The sequence below is a fragment of the Sapajus apella genome, unplaced genomic scaffold (assembly GCF_009761245.1).
Source record: "Sapajus apella isolate SASKATOON/1434 unplaced genomic scaffold, GSC_monkey_1.0 scaffold21, whole genome shotgun sequence".
Taxonomy (NCBI): domain Eukaryota; kingdom Metazoa; phylum Chordata; class Mammalia; order Primates; family Cebidae; genus Sapajus; species Sapajus apella.
Window position 1 is genome coordinate 22,149,016 of NW_022436961.1, and position 12,566 is coordinate 22,161,581.

General features: G+C 44.3%; 1 protein-coding gene and 1 pseudogene across 5 annotated transcripts in view; both read right to left on the reverse strand.

Annotated features, from left to right (window-relative positions):
• Nucleotides 1-12,566, reverse strand: part of CSGALNACT1 (chondroitin sulfate N-acetylgalactosaminyltransferase 1) — a 359,085-nt gene that overhangs the window by 89,344 nt on the left and 257,175 nt on the right. The gene's annotated exons all lie outside the window — the stretch shown is intronic.
• On the reverse strand, nt 4,702-12,147 carry LOC116558435 (annotated as a pseudogene).

The window sequence follows — 12,566 nt, forward strand, 5'->3', positions numbered from 1 at the left end:
AATGTAGCCCTCTATCATGCTATCAGGGTAACCCAGCTAGAAAGAAAATCTAAACATGGCATTTAAAACTGTCAGTAGACCACTGGATAACCTAAACATAGCTAGTTTATAAAATGCATGGTCATCTTTGCCCTGCTTAATTCTTCAGGGTTGTCACCTTACTGTGCCGTCTCCTTCCACCTGAACCTATTATGCTCCTCCTTAATGTTGCAGCACTATCTGGTTATCTGTGATCTCCGGATCTACCGGCTTGTACACACCTCCATGTTTTGCCAGTGTTAGTTATTCCTGCTCCTAAAACACTCTCCTCCACAACGCACACACATCCTTGGCCTGTAGCTATTCCCACTCACTTTTGAAAACATGCTCAAGTGTAGCCTTTCTTGTGATGCCCTTCCTGACCATCCCACTCCATGGCCAATTCTCTCTGTCCTGTACACTTGTTTAATGCATTACCCTGTGCTGTCATTACCTGTGCACATGGGTGCCCCTCCCTTTGGGCTCTGGGGCTTGTGAGGGGCATGGACTCTATTGTCTAACTCTGTCCATCTCCCGCACTGAGAATGCCTAAGGTACGTCATATGAACACACATCGCTGAATATCCAAGTCTTTAAAAATCTCAAACCATAAATCTCACTGTGTCCCAACACTCATCTATCCCTACATTTAACAAACCAAAAAGTTCCAAGTTGCACTTAACCTAATTACCTCCTCCTGCTATTTAATTTCCTCTGGCTCTGTCCTTCACAATCAGTACCTCCCTGCAGAAGTCATCTCTGAGAGCAGCATTTTCCACAGCATTGAGAAATCAGATGGAACACTCCAAGGTTGGAAAGGTCCATTTCTTCCCTTCACCCTATGTTCATAGTAAAGACAGGAAATGGAGGGACAGTAGGAGGGCTGGGTAAAATTTGGACAGGCATTTCTATGATGGAGTCCCTCTTGTTGTGTTTAACCCTCCCCCACCTGAGCTCCTACATGAGATGTAATGGGAATAAAGTCATCTGGGGAAAGGCTCAGCCGATATATTCACTCGGAAGAACAAGTCCAAATCTCTCCACAGATGTTGACTTCTGATAAGCAACCTTAATGGAAACAGATGGAGAGGGAGGCAGGGTGCTTCCTAGACCCTGTCTCTTGCTTGCAATCAAAATAACCTCATCAGGGCCATCCACATGCTCCCTTTCTCTAGGTAAATCAGAGATTCTGACTTACGGTGCAGAGAAACATTGGCGGCTGCTGATGGTGACATTTACAATGTGGGGAAATACAGGGAGGCTATTTACAAATGGGTCATGTTCCAATGTTCATTTTTAAGTCACTCAGAAAACACAGAAACAATATTGTCTGTTGTGGTGAAATTCTCAGACCAGCCCATAAAAATCTCTCTAACCCATTGTGTGCCCATAGCACAGCATTTATAGTGCTAACACATTGACCCAGGGATGTAACTGTGAAATCCCTTCACAGTTATAACTTTGAAAGTCAGAATGACATCACACAGGGATCAATGAGAGAGGGACCATCCCTCCCCACAGGACAGGCAGGAGGCTGGGAGGAGGGAGCCCTACATCATTATTGAAGGGTCCTTAGGGTGCAAGCTGCAGATGGCAGGGATGGGTGCAGAGAAATGAAGCAGAAGCGACAGGCAGAGGAAGTCCACCAGAGAAAGGAACACGACAGGATTCAGAAGAGAATGCCTAGCCTCCTCAGGGTTTAAAGTCTTGGCTTTATTTCTGAACCAAGGGTTTGTGTGGGGAGATGATATAGAGAGCAGCAGGGGCACTTCAGCCAGGGCTGTGTCTCTAGGTCTGCAGGAGGAAGGGAAATACAGGGAAAAGGCAGACAGTTCTGGTGGGAACAAAATACTACCTTTGCCTCTCTGACCAATGCCCATTTTAACTACCCTACTCCAGCTAACATAGGACTTGTGTCAACACTGGAATGGGGTAAAAGGGGTTCTAGGTTGACTAAGAGGAAAGGAAGAAAAGACTCAAAATAATGACCCCCTAGTCTGGCAATGAGGAAGAAGGGGCTGATTGAACACCACCAATGTGGAGCAGTATGCTTTGTTAATTACAAATTTCCACTATAAGAATAGCTTTACTTTTTAAAATAATATGGCATTTGAGAGAAGAAATCCAAAGACTCAACACATATGACATTAAATCTCAAAGAGTATCAATCAGACACAAGATAGGGTTTTAAAAACAATGCCATTTCTTTAGTTCATCACCACCAAACACAGATCAGACCATGCGATCTGAGGCTTTCATTCAAAAGTGAATCTTCTAATAACACCCCAGACTTCCAGATCTGGGGTGTTACCAAAACAATCCCAATCATGAGTAAAAACGATGCACTTCAGTTCTTTTAAACTATCGCATTCTGCATGATGGTTGGGGCTAGGCTGTGACGTTGTCGGAAAACATTATTGATTTGTAGCGCAGTATAAGTAGACAAGGTAATCAATAGGTTTTAAAGTATGATTTTATAAAGGAGTTTCAGACTTCTGTTTCTGCTTCAGGATATCATGAGCTGAAAGAAGCGTCCCTTACCACAAAAAAGATACAGATAACCTTCAAATTCAAGACTTTTTTGGTACTTAGTGGAGAACTGAAGTCACAGAGCAAACAGCCTGGCTCAAAATCTGAGGAGTCACAGGTGCTGGCAGAGAGAAAAGAGATATGAGCCCTTGCTTAGTAGGGCAGACACACTTGGCTACTGGTAAAAAGAAATCAATGAAATGAGCAAGGCTCAGAGCAGATGAGTAGGGCAGTGAAGCCCTTTGTGGTTCCAAAAAGTGGAGCTTCCAGGAAACCCATTGGGTGTTCATAAAAAAGATCAGAAAGAACCTTAGAACACCAACCATGTCATGCAGTCAGCAAGAAAGGAAGGGCAAAACATTCCTCCTGGACCTTCCCCTCCTGCCTTCCCTCAATGGAGCAAAAACGTTATTGGTGGGGAAAGAGCATCAAATATTCTCACCTTAGAGAACTGATGAAAACTCAGTATAGCTGAGGAAGGCAGAGGTAGGATAGGAAAATACCCTAAGACCCAGTGACATTGTACCTGCCTAAGACTGAGATTGTATCAGAAAAATCAGCGACAACCTCTCTTCACTACTGCCCTGCACAGACAGCTAAGCTGGTAAGCTATGAACAACAAGAAACATCAGAATACTGCTAGGAGTGCGATGGGAGAGAAGTAAAGATCTTCTCTGAAATACAGAGCAGTAAGACCTCAACTGCATGGCTAAATAGGCAGTACTCAGGCAAAACAACCTCCACCCTAAACACAAGGAATCTCCAAAGGGATCTGAAGTCTGTGGTAACTATAGCAACAACAAATCTCAAACCCAGACCAACTCCTGACTACTCATCTACTACCTCCCTTGACCATAAGAAGACACAAAGTAATCATCAGAACCAGACTCAGATATGATATGGATGCTGGAGCTATCTGATGGAGAATTTAAAATAACCATGAATAATATGTTAAAGGCTCTAATGGAAAAGTGGACAAGAAGTATATGGGTCACTTCTGCATAGAGATGGAAATGATAAGAGTCACATGGAAATGCTAGAAATGAAAAATACAGTAAGAACGACCTATAAAAATCTTTAAATTGGGCTGGGCATGGTAGCTTAGGCTTGTAATCCCAGCAATTTGGGAAACTGAGGCAGGCTGATCACTTGAAGTCAGGGCTTTGAGACAAGCCTGACCAACACGGTGAAACCCTGTCTCCACTAAAAATACAAAGATTAGCCAGGCATGGTGGCACACATCTGTAGTACCTGATACTCATGAGGCTGAGTCAGGGAAATCTCTTGAACCTGGGAGGCAGAGGTTGCAGTGTGCCGAGATCATGCCACTGCACTCCAGCCTCGGCAAAAACCTTTCAACGAGCTCATTAGTAGACAAGTCTCTGCTAAGGAAACAAGAGTTAAGGTGGGTCAATTAAAATCACCCAACTTAAAGAGAAAAATGGTGCAAAGAAAGAAACAGAACACGCAAGAGCTATAAGACAAATGTTAAGCAGTATGATACAAACATAGCTGGAATTCCAAAAGAAAAGAGAAGTAACATGGTGAAGAAATATTTGAAGAAATACTAGCTCAGAATTTCCCCAGATGAATGAAAGACACTATACCATAGATCTAAGAAACTCGGAGATTATAGATCTAAGAAATTCAGTATGAGAAATACAAAACAAAACAAAGCCTAGGCATAATTTAGTTAATAATATTGCACCAATGTTACTTTCCTATTTTCAATCATTGTACCACGATTATGTAAAATGTTGGCATTAGGAGAAGCTGGGTGAAAGGTATACTGGAACTTTCTGTACTATTTTTGCAACTCTTCTATAATTATAAAATTATTACAAAATAAAAAGTCCTTAAAAAGTGGCTTTAGTGTTAGGAACTACATTGAGAATGTACTAGTGATGCTTATGACAGAAAAGGAAAACTTTCTAAAGAAATTACTCTCCACGCTCACTTATTCTCAACCTCCTGCATTTGTGTTCTTCCGCTGGATTTTAAATCAGCTTTGAGGTCTATCCCAGGAATCCAGGTATATCACTTCTATGGAAACTATCCTCCAATCCAAATAACCAATTTACAATGGAACTGTAAGATCAGACAAATGTGTAAGGAGTATTGTATTTATCTTGGATTTTACATGAACTTTTTTTAATAACTATTTTTCTATTTATTTAAAGCACATTAAAAAATTGGTACACTTTGGAAATTTAGTGGCACAAGGTACACAGTCATAACTTCAGAGACATTATACAGTAAAAAGGAGATAAAAAGGAAAAAAAAAAAAACCTCTGTTTCAAATACTGCATAACTTTACCTGTCCAAATGGGTAATTTACAACTATTAGGTCAATAGACTGCTAACATCCATAAAAAGGTAGCTTTCTTACCAAAATGCAAGAATTTAGAAGATTGGTATCTAAACAAAATACAAAAACAAACTGGAATGAAAGCCTAGATATCACATATAAAATTGTTTTTATTTTTGTTTTTTTGTTCGGGTCTTTGTACTCTTCTCTCCCTCTACCATATCCTGCTGGAGTTCTAGGCCCATTCTGAATGTCCAGAAATTTCTCAGAAATTTCTGACCTCCTGAGCCATAGGGATCTCCCATGTTCACTGCTCCTCCGCGGCCCATTCTCATGTCTGTGTCTCTTGGATCCATGTAGCCCATTTGGCCATAACTTTCCTCTCTTTGGGATCTTACTTGTTCTTCCATATCACATTGATGAATCATCTCTTCCTGTCTTCTACATCATTCCTCCTCTTGCCTAAATTACATTTCTTTACGTTTCTGCATTTCTTGATTGTGAAGTTCTACCACGTGTCTTAATTCTTCCTGTCGTCTCATCAGATCTTGGTGTAAAAGGTTTGCTTCGTGTTCATGATTGACATCTCCCATTTCATTTTCCAATTTGTCTTTTGCATCCTTCATGTTTTTTTCTACTTGTTCCCTTTGCTGTTTTTCCATTTCATCCAAGGACTTCAATCACTGAGAATATTCATACTCAGATGTGCCATGCTGGACAAAATGAGGAGGGGTTTCTCTCTCCATCCAATGCACTGGATTCTTCTGTGCAAATTTTTCAGGAAGACCATCCTAATATTCCAGACGTTCAAGCGGTTCCACAATGACTGGACGAGTTGCTGTCAGCAAGAAAACACCTTCACTGTATCATTCAAATGCCTTTCTTGCTGCTTCTTTAGAAGCAAATTCAACAATGCCTTTCCCTATAGAATCTTCCACAATCATCCACAAATACAACAGCCCTTTCAATAGGACCAAACTGGCTAAAGGCTTCTTCCAACAGTTCATTGGAAACATAAGGTAAAAGATTACAAACAGAAAAGGCAGCAGCATGTGTGGCAAAACGAACTTTAAGCTGTCTACCTCTCATGGGCATCGAGTTCAGCTTTGGCAATTTCAGCCAAAACTCTAGATTCAAGCGTAATAAAAATCCTTGACCTCTGTTGACAGCTTCTCCTGGTACTCCACATTTAGCAAATAGTCTTTTGAATTCTTCCTCTGTGATATCAGCAGGTACATTCCCAACAAACAACAGACATCGCTGTGTATGTTTTCTCTCCAGGCTTCCTAAAGAGTCACCAGTCGGCTTTAAAGCCCTCTGAGCCGGAGATCATTTTTTTTGCTGTGGCCCACAGGTGGGAGTCCCTGGTGGTGCTGCTGGTGGCAGGGTGAGTGGTGCTGGCAGCCCCCGCTGGGGGCTCCCCACGGCATTGATGCGGGGCTTGGGGTGGCCACCAGGAGTGCTTAGGCCCAGGCCACCACCTGGCTGTGGCCCACCAGGCATTTTTGTCACCCTTGGGACTACCCAGGCCTGGGCCCTGCTTAGTCCCTGGACCCTGGGAGAAGTGGTGTGGACCCCGCTGCTTGGAGGGTGGGTGGTGGCACCCCATGGGCGGCCGAGGTGAGGTGACTGCAGGCAGCAGAATCCGGCCTGGCCGGGATCCTGGCAGGGACCCATAGGTCAGGGAAGTGGTGGGTGGGGCCCAGGGGGAGACTAGCGGCTACTCGGGGAGCAGGGCTGGGTTTCTGAGAAACCAGCAGCTTGGAGAGTCCTGAGGCGGTGGCCGTGGCTGCTGTGGCTGTGGATATGGCGGTGGCTGCTGTAGCAGTGGCTGATGTGGCGTGGCTGATGCTGCTGTTGGTGTGGAGGCGGTAGCACAGTCAGAGGCTTGGGGCCACTCTGGTCCAGGCCAAGACCTGTGGGGCCTCGGTTCTGATGGAGGCCCAGGGCCAGGCGGCGAGGAATGGAAATCATGGAGGCCACCCCGCCACGACTCCGGAGCAGATCCTGAGATAGTCAAGGGGCGGCGTGGGCAGGAGCGAACAAGACGATAGGGAAACAGAGGCCACCTTGCTTTGCACAGAATGGCAGATGACACAGGCCTCAACTTTTCTCCCAAAAGGTTTTGAGCAATTTCAGATATATTGATTGATTGCACAGGAGTATGGGGGCTGACTGCTGAAGAAGACTTGGATCCCATGCTCTAGGAATAAATGCATAGAAAGGGCAATAAAAGAGTCAGGAGCCCAGGATCCTCCGCTGACCAGCAGCAGGAGGACCTCGAGGGAGCTGTATTTCTTGAAATCTTATTTAGCTCAAAACTGGGATAATACAAAATGCAAAGGTTGCTGTGAAGGCCATGCCATCATCTAACAGAAAAAAACGATTGTTTTCAACCACTGTTGCTAGAAGTTATCAGTAAAGACTGGTTAAGTCTCAGTGAAGAGCTCTCAGACTAGATGGAGGAAAGAGAAGCACCTGCAAGCACAATACACTATCTTGGGAAGACTGAGAGGGGACTTCCAGTTGGAAGAATCCAAAAAGATTTCACAGGAAAACAGAATGTAAAACACTGGATACACAGAATTTGAGAGCAGGGCTTCCTCCGTGAAAGATTCTGCGGCGTAGGAATATCAGGGCATGCACAAGAAAGTAATTATTCAGCAGCAGGTGGAGAAGGTTAGGAAGGGGTGGTAGGAAATGAAGTTGAAAAAGTAGATCCAGATCGTGGAGTCTTCCAGTACAGCCAACACTGTGGATTTACATAAAATCCAAATTTACATAAAGTATTATATTTTGGATAATATCATGGAAATGTAAACCCTGTCTCTTTCCTTAAGGAACTGGCAAGCAAACCAACCCACTCTGTAACCTTATTCAACTAGGTGTTTTGAGTTCACTATTTTCTCCTGACTCTTTCAACCCACATTTGCCCATACTGTTAGGATAATTCTGAAACAATCACAGCGTTGTAAGAAACATAAGATGGGACCAAAAAAAAAAAATATACTAAAAAATAAATGAAATAAATGCCGTGTCTGAAGAGCTGAAATAATGCTTTTCCTGCTAAAGGCTGCTGGGCACCACATGCTCTTCCGTTGATTAAGTGAATGAATTTGTCTTCAGCATCTTCTTCCTGTGCCTCGTTCTGCTTGCTTCCTTCAAGACTGCACACTTTTCCTTCTCTTCTTACCACAAGTTCTTCACCAGAAAGTTGTATACAACTCAACTCAACAAAAACCCATGGTGTTTGCACCTGGTGGTTGTGTTTTGAAAAGATTTCCCTACATCATTCTGGTACCAGAGAAGAGTATATTTCTTCAGAGACCTTCAGAGCATGAAAGGAGACACAGTGGGGGCTGAGATCTCAGGCATGGAGCAGAGATCCAACCTTGGTTCTTTCACTGAGGGAGGAACCACAGAAATGTTACTTAACTATCTGAACTTCCTAGCACACACTGACAAAGCAGAGATAATGAAAGTGTCCACCTAAATGGTAGAAGAGGGGATTAAATCTGATAGTGCCTGTGAAATGTTACAAATAGGGCTTGATACACAGACACAAGATCAGCTGACTCAACCACAGCAATCCCCACTGAGTGCGGGGATCTGAAGAATGCTGCAACTCCTTGGGCACCAGGTAACCACAGTAAATGGGAGGGGCAAGGGGCTCTTTGGAACCCAAAAGCTGAGTTCTCCTAGGAAGGAATAATTTTTAAACTTATAATGGCCCTGCAGATCCAAAGGATTCCCGAGTCCTCACAAGCTACATTCCCCAGTGACTCTGCGTCCTGCTTGCTGGTCATGCTGATCTCATCCCAAACCCTACACCCGAATCCTATTCCTGATTCAATCTACTTTCTGGCACCCTGCCCTCTGCTGCTCTTCTCACTCCCTCACCGGTAAGCCCTTTCACCCTTCAAGACCTACACAGGTCCCCCACCTCTCCTGACATCTTCCCTGACCAGGCAGTGGGCATCAGGCCACCAATTCTGAAGCTGCCTACATCAAGGGTCAGTTTCCTCCACTGAACTCTGGATCACTGCGTGAACGGAAAATAAATCTTGGGGCCCCCAAATCACTCAGCTAAAGAACTGAGTGATTGTTCCAAGCTGTAAACTGCTCAGGGCTAACCTGCCACCCACTCTATTCAAAGTCACCTTCTGCTCCCTGAGATAAATGCGTATCTGACTGCCTCCATTGGAGAGGCTAACCAGAAACTCCAAAGAATACAACCATTTGTCTCTTACATACCTAAGACCTGGAAGCTCCCTCTCTGCTTTGAGTCTTCCTGCCTTTGCTTTGAGTTGTCCTGTCTTTCCATACCGAACCAATGTTCATCTTACATATGTTGATTGACATCTCATGTCTCCCTAAAACGTATAAAATCAAACCGTGCTCTGACCATGTTGGGCACATGTCACCAAGGCCTCCCGAGGCTGTGTCACAAGTTTGCATCCTCAACCATGGCAAAATAAACTTTCTAAATTAACTCAGACCTGTCTCAGAATTTGGGTTTAACAATTCAGAATTCTGTCTCCTCCCTGAGGCAGGTTACTAGGTCCTGAAATCCTGAGACCTGGCTTTCTCCTCCTTTTCTACCCTCAAGGCAGCTGGGGACATTCTGCATACATGGCCAGTATTCTATACACACGTCGATGCAGGACCACATCCACGACCCTAAGAGAGGAAGAACTGGGACTCTGGTTAAAAAACCTCCATCCTTTCCCAACAATGCCTCCTATCCAACACTGCTGAGACGGGGAAGGCTGAGAAGCAATGCCTGTCATACTAATGGGGCCGCACCATTCATATCCACGCAGCTCTTTGCCTGCCCATCTCCCTGTAAGCTCCCACCAGCTTCAACTCATACAGAACACATGTCCTTCCGATTCGTGTACAACCCAGCCAAAGCCCCTCTACTCTGAGCCTTTCATGACTGCTCCAGCTAAACTCATGTTCCTTCATCTTTGACCTCCCATAACATCACAAATTTTCTCTCATAATACATTCTTAATAGGAAACCTAAGCCAGGAAGAACAGTGCCATCTCCATTAAGCAAACAAAAAGGGTGGGATGCAGGGCTCATGCCTGTAATCTCAATGCTTTGGGATGCCAAGGTGGCAGAATCACTTGAGGCCAGGGGCTCAAGACGAGCCTGAGAAATGTAGTGAAACCCCATCACTATCAAAACTTTAAAAAAATTAGTTGGGTGTGGGGGTACACATCTGTAGCCCAGCTGCTCCGAAGGCTTTGGTGGGGGGATCACTTGAGCCTAGGAGGTTGAGGCTACAATGAGCCACGATCGTGCCACTGCACTCCACCCTGAGTAAAAGAGAGATCCTGTCTCAAAAACAAACAAGCAAAACAAAATTAAAATTAACCCCCAAATCCTCTGACCCACCCATCTCTTCTAGGAAGCCTGTTCTATGTTCTGGGCTTGGGTAGATGCCCCTTTATTACATAAGGTCACAAAATCTCCAAGACATATCTCTATCATGGCATTTACCATATTATATCATAACTGTCTTTTAAAGTGATGTGTCCACCACCAGACTGCAGAATTCTTGAAATAAGGCCTGGGCCTGATTCAGCCCTGTATGTATGGGGCCTAACACAGTTCTTGGAACACAGTGAGTACTCACATAATGTATGTTGAATGAGCAAATGAGTGCAACCTTCTGGCCAAAAATAAATAAATAAGTACATACATACATACATACAAATCATGAACGTTTTTCCCTGGGAACGAAATTGTTTTGAATAAGGAGAATACAACTGACAACAGCAAAATCACCACAACAGAAGGCCAGATTTGCCAGCGTCTGCAGTTGCAGCAAAATGCTCTGTGTACAAGTTTCATTTGGCCCAATTCATGCTGAACACAGCTGGTCCTCAGCAAAGGTATCAGGATGGTACCATTAGTCTTATAATTCCATGTTCCTTTTCTCTGACCCTTCCCTCCTGTTGTCTCTACCTTGGAGGTAGGAACAGCTACACAGTTTGCAGGGCCCAGTGCCAAATGAAAATGTAGGGCCCCTTATTTAAACATTATTAAGAATGTCAATTCTGAGACAGCAGAACATCGATTCTACCATGGGGATCTTCTGGTTGCAGGATCCCGATGGAGGGCCTGGGGGCTGGATTCCTGCCAATTGCCAGAAATCCAAGACTGGGCTAGTTTTTTCTCACCATCACCATGATGAAGAATTCACTCTATAAAGTATGGCCTCAAACCATGTATTTGCATGTAAGTCTCTTATCTCTAATTTTGGAATGAGAAGCGTTTTTCCTTCCTTATAGGGACTTAAAGCATCAGCAAATACATGGGGATATTTGAGAGCAGTAAAAGGCTAGAGGGACCTGGTGAGAGAGGAACCTCGTAACACACAGGCATATTCCACACTTAAGAATAAACCACTGGGTTGATCCAGAACACAGTGAAGTGACAGTAGTGAGAAGGACCCGAGTTCTGCCACCCATGCTTCCCTGGGGACGCTGGCTGAGTTTCCAGGCCTAACTCAGGCCCTGATGTCCTTTTGCTGTCCTGCTTGTGAGCCTCCTCCCACTACACCTCAAATACAAGTGAGACCCACTACTACACAGAATCCCCACTCTTCCTTATTTCTGCACCAAGATGTCCAGATACCTCTTAAATGCCCAGAATGCACCTGAAAAACTGTCTTATGATTTCTGCCTCAAGTTACTAAGTTGCTGTCACTGAAATGGCATACTGATACAAGGGCCCATTTCCTGTCTGCTAAATTCCCCGGCCCATTGCTCACTAAGCACGTAGGACCTAAGATTATATTTGACTCATCCAGAGAACCTTTAGCAAAATGGTCACAGAGCGTTCCTTAGAGGCTACTTAGTGATACACCAACAGCTGAAGTAAAACACTCGCTATCCCCATGAGGTGTTTGTTGTAGACTACAGGAGGTTGGAACTGATGATACAGCCTGCTAATAAGATTTTATAGCTATTTCCTTGTGTCTTTGTTTTAAAACATATCTCAGGGTGCCCTCCTAGTGCGTTTTGTGCTGCTCCAACAAACTACCTGAGACTTAGTTATTTACAAAGAACAGAAGTTTATTTTCTCATAGTTATGCAGGCTGGGAAGTCTAAGATCAAGGCACAGGCAGGTTCAGTTGTCTGGTAAGGGCCGTAACCTCCAGAGGAGAGGAATGCAGTGTCCTCCCAGGGTAAATGGTGTAAAGGCAGAGGTCGGACGTGGTGGCTCAAGCCTGTAATCCCAGGACTTTGGGAGGCTGAGACGGGCAGATGACTTAAGTTCAGGAGTTCGAGACCAGCATGGACAACATGGTGAAAGCCCATCTCTACGAAAAATACAAAAATCAGCCAGGTATAGTGGTGTGTGCCTATAGTCCCACCTGCTCAGGAGGCTGAGGCAGGAGAATCCCCCAAACCTGGGAGGCAGAAGTTGCAGCAAGCTGAGACGGAACCACTGCACTCCAGCCTGAGTGACAGAGTGAGACTCCATCTCAAAAAAAAAAAAAAAAAAGAGTAAGGGCAAGTTACCAAATGCTACATAGAACCTCTTTTACATGGACCTTAATCCCTTACATATATGAGAAAGAAGCCCTCATGGCCTAACCATCTTTTAAAGGCCCCAACACTTAATGCTATTACATTGGCAACATCTAAATTTTGGAGGGGACACATTCAAACCATAGCACCCCCAAGGCCTTCA